Here is a 17998-nt window from a genome sequence, read left to right on the forward strand (position 1 = left end):
GAAGTGGAAGGTCTAGGAATAATTATGGAGGGCCGCGAGGATGGGGAGCAAATGATCGGGGAGGTTATGGAACAAATGATCGAGGAGGTTACGGAGCAAATGATCGTGGAGGATATGGACCAAGGGGTCGTGGTCAGACAGATTATAATACGTTTGATAATCGCAATCAATATCAGATAAATGAGGGTGGCTCTGCTGAGCCACGTGATGAGCACTATGCATAGGATTGCGTAGGATGGGGTGTGGAATCGGTTGAGGTACCAGTTGATCAAAGGGGTCCATATATAGAAGCGCATGTTTTGGGTTCCACTGATCAATTTCTGGTGGATACAGGAGCTACTCGTAGCGCTTTGTCCAAACACTTGGTTCCAAGGGCTCCCCTGTCTGGCGAGGTAATTACAGCTATAGGGTTCGATGGAACACCTACTTCTAGCCCACTGTCTCAACCCGTTGCATTTCATGTTGATAAATTTGCTGCCCCTTGTCCCTTTTTGCTGTCTCCGAATACACCAGATAATATTATGGGACTCGACATGTTAAAACATTTTCGCGCTACTATTCGCTGTGCCCCAGAAGGAGTACGAGTTGTGTTGAATGAAAATTATCCAGAAATTGAGCGAGTGTGTCTTCTCCATGAATCTGAAGTATTAGCCTCCCTACCAAAAACGTTGTGGGCCACTTCTGACACTGATGTGGGGCAGATGATAATTCCTCCAGTACGTATTACTGTAAAGGAGGGAGTATTTCTGCCACGTGTCCCACAATATAAAATTTCGAGAGAAGGTGAAATTGCTTTGATACACATTGTGAACGATTTGATTTTGGCAGGAGTAGTTGAGGAAGTTCCCTACAATGTTTGCAACAGCCCAATTTTACCGATCCTTAAAAGAGATACAGATGCTAAGGTTTACCGTTTTATTATTGATTTGAGGGAAATCAACAAGATAGTAGTGCCTCAGTACCCGGTGGTGTCTGACATCACCACATTGCTTACGTTGGTTCCACCGACGGCAACTACTTTTACAGTCATCGATTTGAAGAATGCCTTCTTCTCGATTCCTGTACATCCTGATAGTCGATATCTATTCGGCTTTACATTGAATAATAAATCGTACAGATTTTGTCGAGTTCCTCAAGGCTATACTGAAAGTCCTAGCATTTATAGTCAGGCATTAAAAAGACAGCTTGATTTCTTTGAATTGCAAGACGGAGTGGCTCTTATTCAATATGTAGATGATATCTTACTTGCAGCAGACACGCAAGAACAATGTGAGAAAAGTACCTTTTCCTTGCTTTCCTTCCTAGCCAAAAATAATCATAAGGTTTCAAAGAAAAAGCTGCAATATTGTAGACCCAAGGTGACCTACCTCGGTCATCTTTTGTCTAAGGAGGGCCGTGCATTGACACCAGATCGAATTCAAGCAGTTTTAGATACACCAGTCCCCCGCACTCAGAAAGATGTTCGTGCCTTTATAGGTTTGACGTCTTTTTGTAGACAATGGATATTGGGTTTTTCACACATTGTTAAACCGTTGTTGGCATTATTGTCCAAAGATACACCGATCCCCTTTGAATGGACGGATGAATGTCAGAATGCTTTTGAACAATTGAGACAAGCTCTTTGTTCTGCACCAGTGTTAGGTACACCTGATTACACGAAGATCTTTACATTATATGTACACGAGAAGGATGGGTGCGCATTGTCAGTTTTAGTGCAGACACACGGAGACAAACAGAGGCCTTGTGCATACTTCTCGGCGGTACTCGACCCTGTGGCTCGAGGATTGCCTGGATGTTTTCGAGCAGTTGCAGCAACAGCAGTAGCGATACGACAAAGTGAGGGAATAGTTTTATCACACAAATTGTTGGTGTTAGTTCCCCATGCGGTAGATGCGTTATTGAATCAAACGAAAACACAGCATCTAACCAGTGCCCGTCTGACAGGATATGAGCTAACGTTGTTGGCGCCGCACATCACACTAAAACGATGTGCTACATTGAACCCTGCTACTTTACTGCCGGATCCTGTTGCTGAGACCCAGAAGGAAGAACAACATGACTGTGTTTTTCTGACTGAGGAACAGACAAAGGGTCGTATCGACTTACAGGATACACCATTTCCAGATGTAGATGGGGAACTGTGGGTCGATGGATCGTGTGTGAGGTTACCAGATGGTACGACTTCCGCAGCTTATGCGATCACGACACTTAAGACAGTGGTAGAAGCAGCACGAATACCCCAGAAATCGGCTCAAGCAGCTGAATTGATAGCCTTAACGAAAGCATGTGAGTTAAGTGCTGGACTATGTGTGAACATTTACACGGATAGTCGTTACGCTTTTGGAGTAGTGCATGATTTTGGCCTACTCTGGAAGGAACGAGGATTCTTGACTTCACATGGAGTACACAATATGCACGGAGAATTGGTACGCGATCTCCTGAATGCACTATTATGTCCAAAGAAAGTAGCAATAGTCAAATGCAGTGCACACAAAAAGGTGACGGACAAAATAGGACAAGGCAATGCTTTCGCAGATCGCATTCCGAGAGAGACCGCTATGCTACAAAATAATTCCCCCATGTATGTGGTAAAATCACAAGCCGAGCGGTGGCATGATGCTAGAGAAGAAATATTAGATATACAGAAGTCAGCATCTGAGGCAGAACTTACGAAATGGGCCACTGAAGGAGTATTGGATGGTGAGGGTTGCTGGCGCAGTAAAGATATGGCAAGATGGAAACTACCCATGGCCTATTTACAAACAATGGTGCAAATGACACATGGGCTGGCAGATATTGGAGCTCTCGCAATTACGAAATTGCTTACACGAGTTTGGGAGAATCCTGAAATTGCTAGTACGGCTAAGAGAGTAGTGCAGACCTGTCTGATATGTTTACAGCACAATCCTGGACAAGGGACTCATACTCCTAAAGGAGGGTTTGTTCCACCTACTGCACCATTCGAAGTACTGCAAATGGACTACATCCAGCTGGAACGCTGTAATAACCTCAAGTATGTCTTAGTGGTGGTGTGTGCCTTCAGCAAATGGATTGAGGCTTACCCTACGAAAGACAATACAGCATTGACAACAGCTAAGGTGTTACTCAAAGAGTACTTCCCGCGCTATGGTGTTTGTAAATTTATGTGGAATGATAACGGTCCTCATTTTATCGGGAAAGTAGTGGAGTACGTCCTGAAAGGATTGGGAATCAAGCAACGATTCCACGCTGTTTTTCATCCGCAATCAGCAGGTTTGGTAGAAAGGTACAATGCAACTCTGAAGCTGAAGCTAGAAAAGATTGTGGCATCCACATCTCTGAAATGGCCGGATGCTTTGCCTTTGGCATTGCTGTCTATTCGATCAGTGCCACACTCTCGATCTGGCCTCACACCCTATGAAGTGGTGTTTGGAAGGCGATGAATATTTGGGGAGTTCCAAAACCTCGTTTGATACATGATGTGCCTTGTATAATGATGAACGATTATTTGGCACGATTAACAAATGATTTGCTTTCTATTCATCAACAGGTTCGAGAAGCACTCCCTGATAACTCCACTGGTGAGGCTCACGATCTTCGTCCTGGGGACCACGTGATGATCCACGTGTTCGAGCGCTCCAGCAGTTTGGAACCGAGATGGCATGGCCCTGAGCAAGTGCTGCTGGCGACTCGGACCGCTGTGAGAGTAACCAATAAGAAGCGGTGGATACATTCAACGCATTGCCGACGTGTCTCTCCGGATCTGGTGAGCCCTGTGGTGCTATCTGACTACAGAAAGATTTTGGATGCAGAAAAGAGCCCAGCTGTCACGCCCGATGAATTGGAGGGAGCCTTCCCGGACCACACTGTTTCTGATGAAGTGAAGTACAATCTACGTCCCAGGAAATAAGATTTCTTTTTGCATTTTTGAAACTGGTTGGTAACCGCTCTGAGGTTTGTGAAACGGAAGCCGGGAATATCAAGGGGGGGGGATCAGTTCTGCCCAGTGTAGCGACACCCGTCTTGAATCTCGGAGAACAAATCAACGGCAGCCTCGGTCCAGAACCATCGTTTTTATTTTTCGTTTAGTGTTGCTCTTGAAGATTATTGTTTTGTGAACTATGGCATCTCCTTCGACACGAAAAGGGAGAATTTTTGGTGCTGTTTTGTTTGTCTTGACCATAGTGGTGATCGCAGTAGTAGCTTGGACTATAGAACAATTGTTTCCTGCACGAGAACACCTACTGCCCACCACTCCAAGCCCATCTGAACATTTTCATTTTACTTTGCCCTATCATGAAGAGAGACATAGACAGACTTATTTGAATAACAGTTTTATTCAGATTTTGCATCATACTCACAACATGACAAATACGTCCAATTGTTGGGTATGTGGAATGTTGCCCGGACATCAGAAAAGGGGAGGAACTCCACTCATTCCTCTCCCGTTTTCTCATAATGGTTCTTGCCACGCTTGGTACACTCTTCTTTTCACCTTGCGATGGCCAACGAAAGGTGGACTACTTTTTCGGTTGAATAAGATATGCTATAACGACAAAGATGGTTATACACACGCTGAAGGAACTAAATTTGAATGGGAAGAGTATCGTCCGGACAATGCTTTTGCACCTCGTGTATATACGAATCAAAGACTTATAAATGTAACGAGCTTACATGTGATAACAGTTATTGATACAAAAGCAGATCTGTGTATTAGAAATAAAGGTACAATCCCTGTAGGCCGCAGTGAATGTAATATTACACTTACCTTTGATACGCCAAATGGAATTGCATTCGTAGCTTCACGTAACACATATTTCATTTGTGGAAATAAGGGATACCATCGTCTACCATTGGGATGGTTAGGAACGTGTTTCATAGCTTTTGTATTACCACCTGTATTTATTGCTCCTCCTATGTATCACAATGATTACGTTCTGTATCATGATTTCGTATTAAACAGAGTTAAACGAACATTAGATCTTGATGAAATAGACCAAACCGATACCACTTTACAGCAATATGTAGATTTCAATTTGGGTTTATTTTCATTTGTAGGAGCTGCACTGAATAGCAGGAAGATAAGGCGGCTTACACGTGTGGTGGAAGCTGTCGCTAATGAAACTGCCTCTGCTTTAGGGAATATTACTGAAGAATTGCAAATTACCAGAATTGTGACGCTCCAGAACCGAATGGTTCTAGATGTGATACTAGCTGATAGGGGCGGAGCATGCCGCATAATCGGAAGTCGTTGCTGTGTGTATGTGCCAGATAACTCACCTTCCGTGTATGATTCGATTACGAAACTACATAAGATAGCTGCTGAGATCCACCAAGAAAATGGAACATGGACCTTTTCTGGTTGGTTCTGGACCCTACTTAGTACTTGGGGTTGGAAATTATTAACCATTGTATGTATTTTTATTGGAGTACTATTTTCCCTTTGTCTATGTATTCAATGTGGCCCTACATTATGTTCTGTATGTATCACCGCCTGTATTCCGTCCAAACGAGCTATTGTTAAGCAAGAGAAACTGATCAATGATGAAGTACTGAAAATAATGGCTATCAACATTGATGATGAACATTCTGATTACGTTCACTATGAGGTAGCTTTTGCTAAACGCTAAAAGGGCCGTCTGTCGTGTTTTGGCAGCTCCTGAGTTAGCGTTTAGCACAGCTACACGGTCTTTCTCGTTAACTTGACCAAAACGAACGGGCCATTTTGAATCCTTCTGGCTTCCATTTTCTATGAACACGCTGCCTCGTGGTCAGTGTGCCCTTTCGTCCTTTCTCGATACCCATGGTCATCTATTCTGCTCGGCAACAGGCTATTTTTAGTACTGGTCAAGCGCACATGCGCACTATGCATCAACTGGTCATTCTTTAGGAATGTTAACACTAACTGACCAGTGCTATTGAACTCCTCCCACATGCTGGCTGTGTTCCAAAAATGACCTTATATGTACCTAAAATGTGTAACTTGTAACCGCCTACCTTTTTATTGCTATTAAATTGTATAAAAGAGGTCGCGCACCGATGTTCGGTGTGCTACTTCTTACATTGCCGAAGGGTGCTGTAGGAATGTATCACCACCCCATGGGGTGTTAATAAACTTGTCTTTTGCCTTTTCCAGTGTCCGTGCCAACTTCTATACTAAGGTGTTCGAGAGTTTAGCAGAGTATGTAGGCCAGATTTGAACCCAACACCACAAAAGGGTCAGGTGCACGTGCTCAACGCCATTTCCACTCTCTGGCTGTATCCGTGTGCCTATTATGTTGGGGGCAGCCGAGACACTTTGGCTGACACTGGCCTACTGCCACGTGGCAATGACTTGCGGTGCACAGAGTTGGTGGCAGCCGAGGCATTTTGGCCAACCCGGGCCTCCTGCCACTTGTCGATGACTTGAGCTGCACTGAGTTAGTGCCACCAGAGATGAGCGGGTGTGCAGACTGCGATGATGCGTAGGCCTCGATACATCATCCTGGCAATCAAGACCCATTCTGAATTGTGAGCTCGGCTGGACCGCGTGTACGCCAAAGGCAGCTGCCTGTACAGACATGACCCCTTGGCTCGGTGCAGCAGGATGCGCTGGGGGCCTGTGCCGGTGAATCCAGCGACGGCTGAGGAGGTTGCTCCGGCACGTGGTGGGCCCTCTTGGAGACACGCCGGTGGTGGCAGGTGACCATTGAGGTCTGGGTGCGCAGGGTTGGGCAGTCATCGCTGGGCAGCGGACTGGCCTGGGGACCAGGGCTGGGATGCTTGCGAAATATGTAGGAATCATGCACACTGCCTGTGAAGTTTGCAACGACATTACTGAGATTGGCAGATTGGCTGCATACCAAGAAATTAAAACTTAATGGGGAGAAAACTGAGTTGATCATTTTCGGGGAACACAAAGAACTCTGGGGTCCTCCTCATTGGCCGACGGAAATGGGCCCTACCACGGTAGCGGTCCAATCCGCACGTAACCTGGGGGTGATAATTGATGAGAAACTGTCTTTGTGTGCCCAAACAGCTAAAACGGCCTCAACTTGTTTCGCCATCCTTAGATGGCTGAGGAAAATCCTATGGCAACTTCCGGAAGGGGCGCAGAGAACAGTTTTACAGGCCCTCATTGGCTCCAGACTTGACTATGGGAATATCCTATATCTAGGAGCCAATAAAGCTATCATCAATCGACTCCAGGTCGTCCAAAATGCAGCCGCTAGGCTGCTTCTCCATCTTCCGGGGCGAACAAGTGTTGCGGAACATCTTAAGAAATTGCATTGGCTGAAGATAGCCAATAGAGTTAAATTCAAGGCCCTGTGCTATATGTTCGTTTGCCTATAGTGAAGAGCACATCAGCAGTCTACTTAGGGATCCACCAGTGTTTGCGTCAGTCTCCCTTAGTGTGTCAGCCACATCCCATAACGAATCAGATAAATTACTGCGTCTGAAAAAGAAGCAAATCAGAACTGACCTACATGGTCACTTCCTATTACAGCATCTGAGGGAAGGAACCATTCCAGCTGGTCTCCAGATTAAAAACATTCCGGTGATTTTCACCGAGGATCCAATTTTTAAAAAAGGTTTCTCCTTCATCGAAACCAAATGCAGTAGGGACCTTATGGTCCTGACAGTCGAGACAGCAGTCAGACTTTCCAAAATTGAGCTCGAAGAAATAGCGAAATTAGAAGCTGAGATAAGCACTAATTCAACTATACCTGACACGAAATCCTTATTAGAAAAAGTAGAAAAGGAAATTCAGGAGTTTAAGGACTACACCGTAATCCAAAAATCTAACCAGTTTGAGAAGGATAAAAAGAATTTCTCATTAGAGAACATTTATCCATATTTACAACCCGATTTTTATACCAAATCGGAGTCTAGACAGTACCTAACAGGCAACCAGGGAAGGTCTAGGAAACACTTCTTCTCCTTCGGGGAAACTTCTTCATCTTCGGGTAACGATAGCGACACGAGTGGTAATACCAACCAAACCAATAGAAATAAAAACTGGAATTCCCATCAACAACAACGAGGACAGGCACAAAACTCTTTTTTAGGAAGAGGCCAGACGAGACCGAGAGGCAGAGTCCGATATACAATCCCATGGGAAATGAAGACCCGCCGACAGCAGTACAAGAACTAAATAGGTCTCCCATTTTTAATCTGTCGCAACGAGTACTAACTAAAGCGGAAGAGAGCATACTATCCAAGGGGTTATCCTTTGTTCCTTCTAAAAGAACAGATTTCGTTCGCATGAAAACAGAATTCATCGAATTCTGTAGGAAATTAAGGCTAACAATGTTCTTCCTGGAAAATCCGGTATCACCTACTACAGAGGTAACAGGCTTACGCAATAAGTCGTCTTTCTGTCCACCTGGAAATAAGATCCCCAAGGAACTGGTAATTTTTTTAAAAAGCGTCCTGTCGGCTATTTCACAAATGGAAAAAGAAAAATCATTTATTAAATTTAACACCACAAAAGAAGAGATGTTTGCTTTAACCACCTTAAAAAATGACTCGTCTGTAGTGATAAAGCAAGCCGATAAAGGCGGATCCATAGTATTATGGGATGTTCAGGACTATACAAATGAAATACGAAGACAATTAGAGGATCCCTCTTGTTATCGGAAAATTGACAGGGACCCAACAAAAGAATTACAAAACCAACTCTTTGCCATCATCCAAGAGGGCCTTGAACAAGGATTTGTTGGCAAGAAAGAGGGTGAATATTTACAGATTAAGCATCCTAAAATCCCCATGTTTTATGCACTGCCCAAGGTGCATAAAGACCAGAGTAGAACGCCAGGGAGACCCATCGTGGCAGGATGTGGCTCCCTCCTGGAACCAATAGCAAAATACGTGGACTGTTTTTTGAAACAATTCATGAACCAAGTGGTCTCATACCTACAGGATACTACCGACTTTATTAATAAGTTGGAAAATATAAACTTTTGCGAAGGGACAGATCTGCTAGTCACCCTCGACGTGACATCACTATACACGCAGATCCCTCAGGATGAGGCGTTGGCTGTCCTCGCCTTCTTTCTAGACTCCCGTCCAAGACCCATGCGTGTTCCCACACAGTTCCTGGTAGACCTGGCATCTTTTGCGCTTAAAAAAAACTATTTCTGCTTTAACAACGAGTTCTTTTTCCAAGTAAAAGGGGTGGCGATGGGTTGTCCCTTCGCCCCCGAACTGGCGGTGCTCTTTATGTCAATGTACGAGGATTCGTATATACATAATAACAACCCCTTTGGACAGTTCATCGGGAAATGGTATCGTTTCATAGACGATGTTTTCATGACATGGACGGGTGGTCTGGACAATCTAACACAGTTTCATCTATGGTTGAACACCAGAACGCCTGATATACAATTCAGCCTTACTCAGTCCGAAACAAAGATTCCATTCTTAGATGTGGAGGTTTTTTCCAAAGATGGCAAATTGGCGACAACTTTATTCGTAAAACCTACAGATCGCAATAAGGCTCTTCTATTCCAGAGCAATCATCCGAGAAGTTTAAAGGAGAACCTGCCGCATGGGCAGTTTTTGCGAGTACGCAGAAACTGCACATATGAAAGGGACTATACACACCATGCGGAAAAACTAGTCTCGAAACTATGCGACAGAGGGTACCCCAAAAAACTTGTTAAAGACTGCATGAAAAGAGCCAGATGGACACCCCGTGAGATACTACTGGAACGAAAACATAAAGTAGAACAAAAGCGCCAAGTTTGTGTCACCACCTTCTGCCCTAATGCCAATAAATTAAAACGAATTATTGGTCAGAACTGGCATTTGGTGAAGAATCTAGATGGAAGCCTAAAAGAGCCTCCGCTCTTTGCCTTTAAAAAAGAGAACAGCGTCGCAAACCATGTGGTTAGAGCAGCAATGCCATTACAAACTCAACCTTCCCTTCGCCAAATGTTAGGTTTAGCACCTGTGCTTGGCCACCATAAATGCGGTACGTGCCTCTGTTGTGACACCACGATACAAGGTACGGTCTTTCAGCATAAGGGTGTCTCATGGAAACATGAGGCATTCAGCAACTGTAAATCGAAACTTGTAGTATATGGCATCATATGCCCGTGTGATTGCCTGTACATAGGGAAGACTGAGCAGGAAGTGCGACAACGCATTTCACAGCATAAGTCCAGACTGAAAAGAAACGTGGAGAATGCCCCTTTGGTAAACCATTGGACCAGGAAGCAACATGGTCCCAACGAATTTAAATGGACAGTCATATCACGGATAGAAAGGGACCCCCGAGGCGGTGATCTGAGCCTTAAACTGTCTAAAAGGGAGGCGATGTTAATTGTCAAATTTGACACTGCGGTGTCAGGTCTGAACGAGCTTTCGGAAATCTTTAAACTTTGACTAGTGCACATCTATATGTCTTCCTGTGTGTCTGGAAGCCATCGATCTAATTGCTACTCTCAAGGTCCTTGTTTTGGTACCTGTACACATACCTAGATAATATTACAACTTTGTCGTTCGTTCGTTGACTCAGAATTGTGGTAAAGCCACTACCATTTACCTCCCGTTTATCTTTAACACTACACAGCCTCCGATTGGCCACCTCAGCTCACTGCCCCATACAAATGCAGTATCCGCAGGTCTTCCAACTGTGCCTGCGCGAAAGACTAGTGCTTCGCTACACGCCGTCAGATGGTAGAGGGTCCGTGCTGAATCGAGTTCGCAAGGTAATTTGCCCGCCCTTCCGTCCATTATCTTTATAGTCGCTTAGTTTGCTGTGTAAAATTGTGGAGTAAATCCATAATAAGAAGCATTTATTTACTTTTTTCCAGTATACCCCGCTGCCTCGGGATGTGCTGACGCTACCCCCTGCCCGCTAATGCGCTTGAATAAAACCAGTGCAGGGACGCCCTTTCACCGACTTGAGAGTATCAGAGTATACGAGCTGGAGATTATTCCAAAGGTACACCAGTTAATTAAACAAAAGCTAAGCTTGACTCTCGTCTGAATCATGGGACGGTGCAAGTATTAATATTCGGACGTGTTTATTTAACTTTTTTCAGCACACGTGGACAGAAGCTACATGTGCTGACGCTACCTCCCCAACTAACGTCGGAGAACACTTGTGACGTTTGAAAGGTGAGGATACTGTTCTTAAATTCGGTTTCTGCACCCTACAATGAAAAGGATTGGGAGATTAAATGGGTATTTGTTTGCCGTTTTAGACTTCATCCCGTCCAAGAACACCAGTCCAGGTGACACCGCCTTCTGAGATAACAAACGAAGCGTCCGGCCCCCCCCTTGCATTTTTTACGCTAAAGTGCTGCTCACATTTCTTAAAGGTAACAGCTCCCAATGAGTTTCCACTCTGTAGCGTTTGGGAATCAGTTAGGTTAAATGCTAGGTTTAAGATAAATAGGATTTCGAGCAATCATGGCGTCTAGAATGTGTCCCAAGTTGATTTATGTATGCTGTGCTATCTCTAAAAGACCATGGTGTTAAAACCCCTCCACCTCTTGACGAATTAGGATTTGTGCAAAAAATATGAGAGAGTTTTTTGTTTCTTGGCTCTTCTAGGTATTACACTTTAGAGAAGCCGCCGGTCTAGGATTCCCGCAGACTACACCCACAGGCAATTGGCTAGTAAGTATTCACTAACCTCCCATCCAGCCCCCCATTGTCACTCCCAGTGCCTCCTAAATCTCTTATAAAAGACTGCCCTCCTGGTGCATACCTACACGCGTAGACTGCTTATGTACAATTCCAGCAAGATTGCTCCCCCACTATTTTTAATAGTCATTGTTTTCTTTTCTTCTTTTCATATCTACAGTGTCTGAGGCCCTGATGAGAATCCCTGACGAGTAATAGGTGATTCGAAACGCGTAGGCCATTGTCTCACTGGTCTGCTTGTGGACCCAGGGGGCAGTAATACCCTCTGTCTCCTTACCATTTCTTGTACATTTCCTCCCACTGTATTAAGTCCTAATGAATGATTCCAAATTCATTGATATATAGGAATGTACTTCCTTTAAATTGTACCAAATAATTGTATAATTTGTGCAGATCCAGTATACTTTTTGTTTTATGATAGTGGTAGTATGTGATATGTATGATAGAGATACGAATAGGGTGAATGTTTTGGCGATTGTGATATGATTGATGTTGCAGAATGATGAAGTTTCTACGTTATGTGTCCTGATTTCTTATATGCTTCTCTTTTTTATGAAAAATCAAAACATTTTGTAATAATTGTGAAATCTTGAAAAATAAAAGTGCGAATAATAAGCAAATACCCCATTTTGAATTAGTTTTCTTAGTGTGGATGTTAAGTGCGAAGATTGAATAAATTCATCAGTACTGGCATTTCTTTTGTTATTTATATGTTCAGGATTGGCACAGGGGAAGCTCCTACCTATCTATGTAAGCTGGCGCATAAATATCTACCCTCTAGAATCCTTCGGTCAATGCATCAGGCCAAATTTTCTGTCCCTAGATTCAAACTAGCATGATTGGGCGGACGCTCATTTGCCTACTTGGCCCCGCTTCTGTGGAACTCACTGCCGCTCGAATTGCGTCTTGAATCAAGGTACCTTCAATTCAGAAAGGACATCAAAACTTGGCTATTTAATCAATAGACTCCACACTTCTATTTGTAACTTTCCATCTTATCAAGCCGAAACTCAGATCCAAGGCGGTACAAAAGGGGGTGGTGATGGACGAAGCATCTGAACCAATCAAACACTCACACCCAGTCAAAAGATATGGGTTTGATCTATCACCGTTCTTTAGCCCACTCTGCCACCCCAGTTCAGACATGGCTATATGCAAATCAGTCTGACCCTGTGCCTCATGGGAACAGTCCAGCCCGAACTGCCAAGCCATGCCTTCCCTGGACCGGAAACAAGCTTCCGAGGACCGGTTTCTGGCATTCCAGCCGTCTTCAGCCCGGCTTGCTTGAATCCAGTGGCAAAGTGAGCAAGGGACTCACGTCTGAGCACACCCTGCCACACTTATGGTGGCCAAAGCGGTACAAAAGGGGGTGGTGATGGACGGAGCATCTGAACCAATCAAACACTCACACCCAGTCAAAAGATCTGGGTTTGATCCATCACCGTTCTTTAGCCCACTCTGCCACCCCAGTTCAGACATGGCTATATGCAAATCAGTCTGACCCTGTGCCTCATGGGAACAGTCCTGCCCGAACTGCCAAGCCATGCCTTCCCTGGACCGGAAACAAGCTTCCGAGGACAGGTTTCTGGCATTACAGACGTCTTCAGCCCGGCTTGCTTGAATCCAGTGGCAAAGTGAGCAAGGGACTCACGTCTGAGCATACCCTGCCACACTTATGGTGGCCAAAGCGGTACAAAAGGGGGTGGTGATGGACGGAGCATCTGAACCAATCAAACACTCACACCCAGTCAAAAGATCTGGGTCTGATCCATCACCGTTCTTTAGCCCACTCTGCCACCCCAGTTTAGACATGGCTATATGCCATGTACCGCTTTGGCCGCCATAAGTGTGGCAGGGTATGCTCAGACGTGAGTCCTTTGCTCACTTTGCCACTGGATTCAAGCAAGCCGGGCTGAAGACGGCTGGAATGCTGTGGAAAAGTAAATTTTGCCATGTTGTATGCGCCTACGTGTCCCCCATGTTATGTCATATGTGCATGATCGATATGCATGTATTCCCTTATGATCGATTAAAGACGCAATTATAGGTGTGTCCATCTCTAGTATGCCAGTTTCCAGTTCTCGTGAATACAACGAATATCAGGCCTATGTAAAGCTACGTTGCCACGTTTCACAGTGTGCACGTTAATTCATTGAAAAGTCCCCGTTTCTAGGCCTCAAAAGGGCCCGGACTCAGATTCAACTCCTGTTTCCTGAACCCTCTCCGAGGAGCGATACAGCCCCCACCTGTATCCCTGACCTTTAGCTTACTTTCATGCCTCGCAGTGCCCGGCTCGGCCTGGCTCTGCCTCCTAGTCTGCCAAGAGTATGTTATGATTCTAGTTATCAGTCCAGCCCTCCTTCTCTGCATTCCTAAGCTACTGAATCGCATCAATAGTTTCCGTCATGGTCTAGCCTTTATGTCTCTATGTAAGAGAAATACTGTATTAGTATTATAGAATATTCCCCGCACACGCACTACATGTAGGATTATGTATGCACCAGTCTTAATGTCTGTTAGCCTTTGCTCTGTTAACTTTTGGATTCTATCAACATGTTCTCTAAACACCAGATATTAGATAGGCTTTAGGTACATGTCGCTCTGACACTCCAGACTTTAGTCTCCTCTTCTAGCGCAGAAGTCATAGCCCCCCAGTTCTCCCTAGTAACACGTCATTGCCAGTTTGCGCGCACCACTAGGTTAGAGGTCCCAGCTGCTCAGGTAGCCCCCTCCATGTTTCCGCCCCGTTTATGACATATTCTGTTACGTTTGCATCACATGTCTATGTATCCGCCCTGTATACGCCTCTTGTTACACCCACTTTATGCCTTATCTTTCGCGACTGTTACAAACTCCGCCTACTGCTACGCCTACTGTATTGACTGTAATGTATTTTGTTTAACTATAAATATTGTGCACTGTTATTAAAGTTTGCTAGCCATTCCCAGATCCTGCCCCGGCAGCTGCCGGGCCCTGCCATCCCATTCCCGTACAGGCTGTCCTGCTCTTGTCCTTTATGCTTAATTAAAGCCTGTATACTCTAGCTACCTCGTATCTTGACTCTTATTTATTGAGCTAACCGTTTATTGATTATTGTCAAAAATAGACCAGGTAATAATTTATTTATTTACCACAATGCCAGAAACCGGTCCTCGGAAGCTTGTTTCCGGTTCAGGAAAGGCATTGTTGGGATGCATGGGATTTCTGTTGCGGTGATTACGTGCAGTGTCGGCAGGGGCACAAGTAGTACATATGTGCAGTCAATTGCCCCCAACACGTGCAGAAAGCCTGCTATGGCGTGGTTCCCTTGCTTGGTGTCTAGCTGTTCCTGCGCAGTGTGGGTGAAGTGAACATACAGGTGTATCAAGCTGAAATGAACCATGATGCTTACAGGTATGATAAATCCTGCATAATGAGACCGTAACAGAGGTTTGTGTGGTTGTAACGTTCATTTTCTTTCCTACTAAGGTTATGACCACACGCACTTCTGTTACGGTCATTTTGTGCAGGATTGATCATACCTGTAAGCATTCCGGTTTGTCCAAGTGCAATACATTGTCCCATATTACGTTTGTGACCATACTAACGCTTGACAATTGTCTTCATTTATCAATTCAAATTCAGTCTTGATTCATTAATTGCAGAGTTCAATAGGCAACAGACATTGCATCCAGTGCGGCCCGCCCACACAACGCATCATCGCTGGCTGCGCACACGCTTAGTGCTTCAGGTGCCACTAACTGTGCAGCTCCAGTCAACACCACACGGTCGTGTGGCCTACACTGTGATCAGCAGGTCACACACATATCCAATCCAATCCTGGTCTGCAAGGACACACCATCATTGCTGGCTGTGCACACGCTGAGCTCTTCAAGTGCCACTAACTCTGTGCATCACAACTCATGGACCCTTTATGATTGACTTTCCTGCTGTAGACACCGGACGCAACAATGTCACCTCAGGCAGCAGGAATATCCCGAAGAAACATTAACAATTTCTTCACATGAGCACGCTCATCTCTGGTGCCCCTATCTCAGTGCACTGCAAGTCATGGACCCTTTACGATACAATCTTTTGTGTGTGATTTAAGATCTGGTGCCCCTACCTTAGTGCACCACAAGTCATGGACCCCTCATGATTGAATCTCTGTGTGTGATCCCATGATCACTATTGTAGTTGTTGCCAGCACCAACCATTCCTTGAGGGCTGGCTTACACTCACCGCACACTCATCTAACACGGGCGTCACTGGACATGTGACCGTGGTAATAAAAAGTGGCTGGGTGCACGTGCCCGTAGCCAGTTGCACTATCTATCTAACTGTGTTTGAGTGTTCATTATGTATGCATGATGACCCTGGGCCCTACCACATGACATTGTGCTGTTGACTGTGTATGCAACCATGTTACGTCTGGCAGTGGGGAAGACCTTGATTATGTAACTTTCTCTGGGTCATTATATGAGTACATGGGTAGAGACTGGGTGATTAGAATACTGCAAGGGGAGTGTATGGTGAATTTATAAATGCTTGGAGATTGGCGGAGTGATTGGATAAGTACATATGTTGGCGGAGCCTAACCCCGAGCACAAGCTTTGCTCTAATGGGCTGCCAACCAGTGGCAACCCCCGGCAGAACATCAGGATTGCAAACCAAGCATCTGAAGAGCCAACGCTACACACTGAGCATAAGTAGGCACCGGGCCAGTTCCTGAGGCACCCGCCTTCATTGCAACGGGATCCCCCCAGCCTTTGCTCTAGTACCCTGGGGTCCCGCCCACTAAAATCTGGGCCACTGGCTATCGGGAATACCGAACAGATGCCTAGAAAACCTAGTACAGGAGCTTGAATTTCTCATTGTGGCATACTGCATTCTCATTCAGTGGATACCCTCCCAGGTCGTTGATCTCTGGATCAATGAATTCTGACTGTCGGATCCCCGCAGTCCCTTACACTGGATCCACTAAAGCGAGCTGCTGGGTCCATGGAGCACCGGTAATAAAAGGCCGAAAATCCTGTCTGCAAGATATTCCCAGCCCCAAAGCTGGATCATTGACATATGGTAGAGAGAATCTATGGAATTCTGTAAGCGGAGTCGGCAGAGCCGGCGTACGACAGTCAGGGGCGCAACTAGAACCAAATTTGGGGGAGGCACAAAAAAGCTTCATTAACAGGTAACTGGTCTTTTAAAGACCTGTGAAGTACTCAGGTGCCACGCTGAGAGCCACGCACCCAGCGCGTTCAAACTCGGCGCACACAGCGCGTTCACAAAAGAGGGTCACGCTGAGAGCCGTGCACTCGGCGCATTCGCACTAGGGGGCCGTGCTAAGCGGCACGTTAGGATCGCCACTCCAAACTTTTCACAAAAAAGGACCACTTCCATTAATTTATATACGCCCCGAGGACCCCATCCCCAGGGCATGCCCGATTCTTGAATGTTTTTATTAATCATTAGGAAGGAAGGGCGCTTGGTCCCCCTGCCCTTGTACACTTCTGGCCCCGGTGACCCCATGCCCCGGGGCCCGGCCTCTTCGTTCGGGACCATGGGGGAGCCCCAATGCCCCCAAGGTCCCGCCGGCTCCCTGCCTCCTGCAGAAACCAGCATTGCCTTTGGGCAAGGGGAGCTGCTAACATGCAGCTCCCCTTGCCCAAAAGCAATCCTGCTTTGCTTCATTGAAGCGAGAGCAGGTTTTCCTCCACTTGCTTCAACGAAGCAAACTAGGGTTTGCTATGACAGGGCAGGGCGGGAGACGTGCTTCCACCTTGTCAAAGCAAACAACAATTTCCTGGGGGTGGGCTCCACGGGACGTTGCAGGTGCCGACCCTGGGTGGTGGTGGTCCCCAGGGCCATCAAGGGCTCCAGGAGAGGGGCGGCACTGCCCCCTCCCTCTAATTTCAAAGCCCTGGGGAGGTAGTGGTCCCCGGGGGTTTGGGGGGCCCACAAGGCCCCCCCTGAATATTTAGTTTAAGCCCCGGGGGTGGTGATTTCAACAACTACTGAATGGATTTACACCATTTAAAAAAAAGTCACTTTCTGAACCAAGCTCTACCTTTTTGCCAAATTTAGTGTAATTCCGTTCAGCAGTTTGGGCTGTAGCATGAATCAAAATTTCCTAAGGAAATTAACACGGAGAAAACACTTTTTGGGACCCCCCTTTTTTCTCAGCCCCCGCTTGATGAATCACCCCCAAACATTCAGGATAGGAGCTGACCTAGAGAGACCTTTTCTTTGGAGAATTTCATGAACATTTGTCAAACGACACCAAAGTTATTAGCAAATCAAAAAATGCTTTTCCAAAGGAAACTAGGTTCTAACTATAACTACCTACTGGCGACCGCCAGTAGTATATAGATATATATATACATATTACCTACTGGCGGTCGCC

General features: G+C 45.6%; 2 long non-coding RNA genes across 2 annotated transcripts in view; one reads left to right on the forward strand and one right to left on the reverse strand.

Annotated features, from left to right (window-relative positions):
* The window catches only part of LOC144767700 (uncharacterized), a 553639-nt gene that overhangs the window by 34250 nt on the left and 501391 nt on the right, over positions 1 to 17998 (reverse strand). The gene's annotated exons all lie outside the window — the stretch shown is intronic.
* LOC144767699 (uncharacterized) lies at positions 10607 to 12228 on the forward strand. Its single transcript, XR_013598311.1, has 6 exons — positions 10607 to 10673; positions 10779 to 10909; positions 11010 to 11085; positions 11172 to 11288; positions 11524 to 11589; positions 11777 to 12228. It is a non-coding gene; the product is annotated as an uncharacterized LOC144767699 (long non-coding RNA).

This window comes from Lissotriton helveticus, chromosome 7, assembly GCF_964261635.1.
Source record: "Lissotriton helveticus chromosome 7, aLisHel1.1, whole genome shotgun sequence".
Taxonomy (NCBI): domain Eukaryota; kingdom Metazoa; phylum Chordata; class Amphibia; order Caudata; family Salamandridae; genus Lissotriton; species Lissotriton helveticus.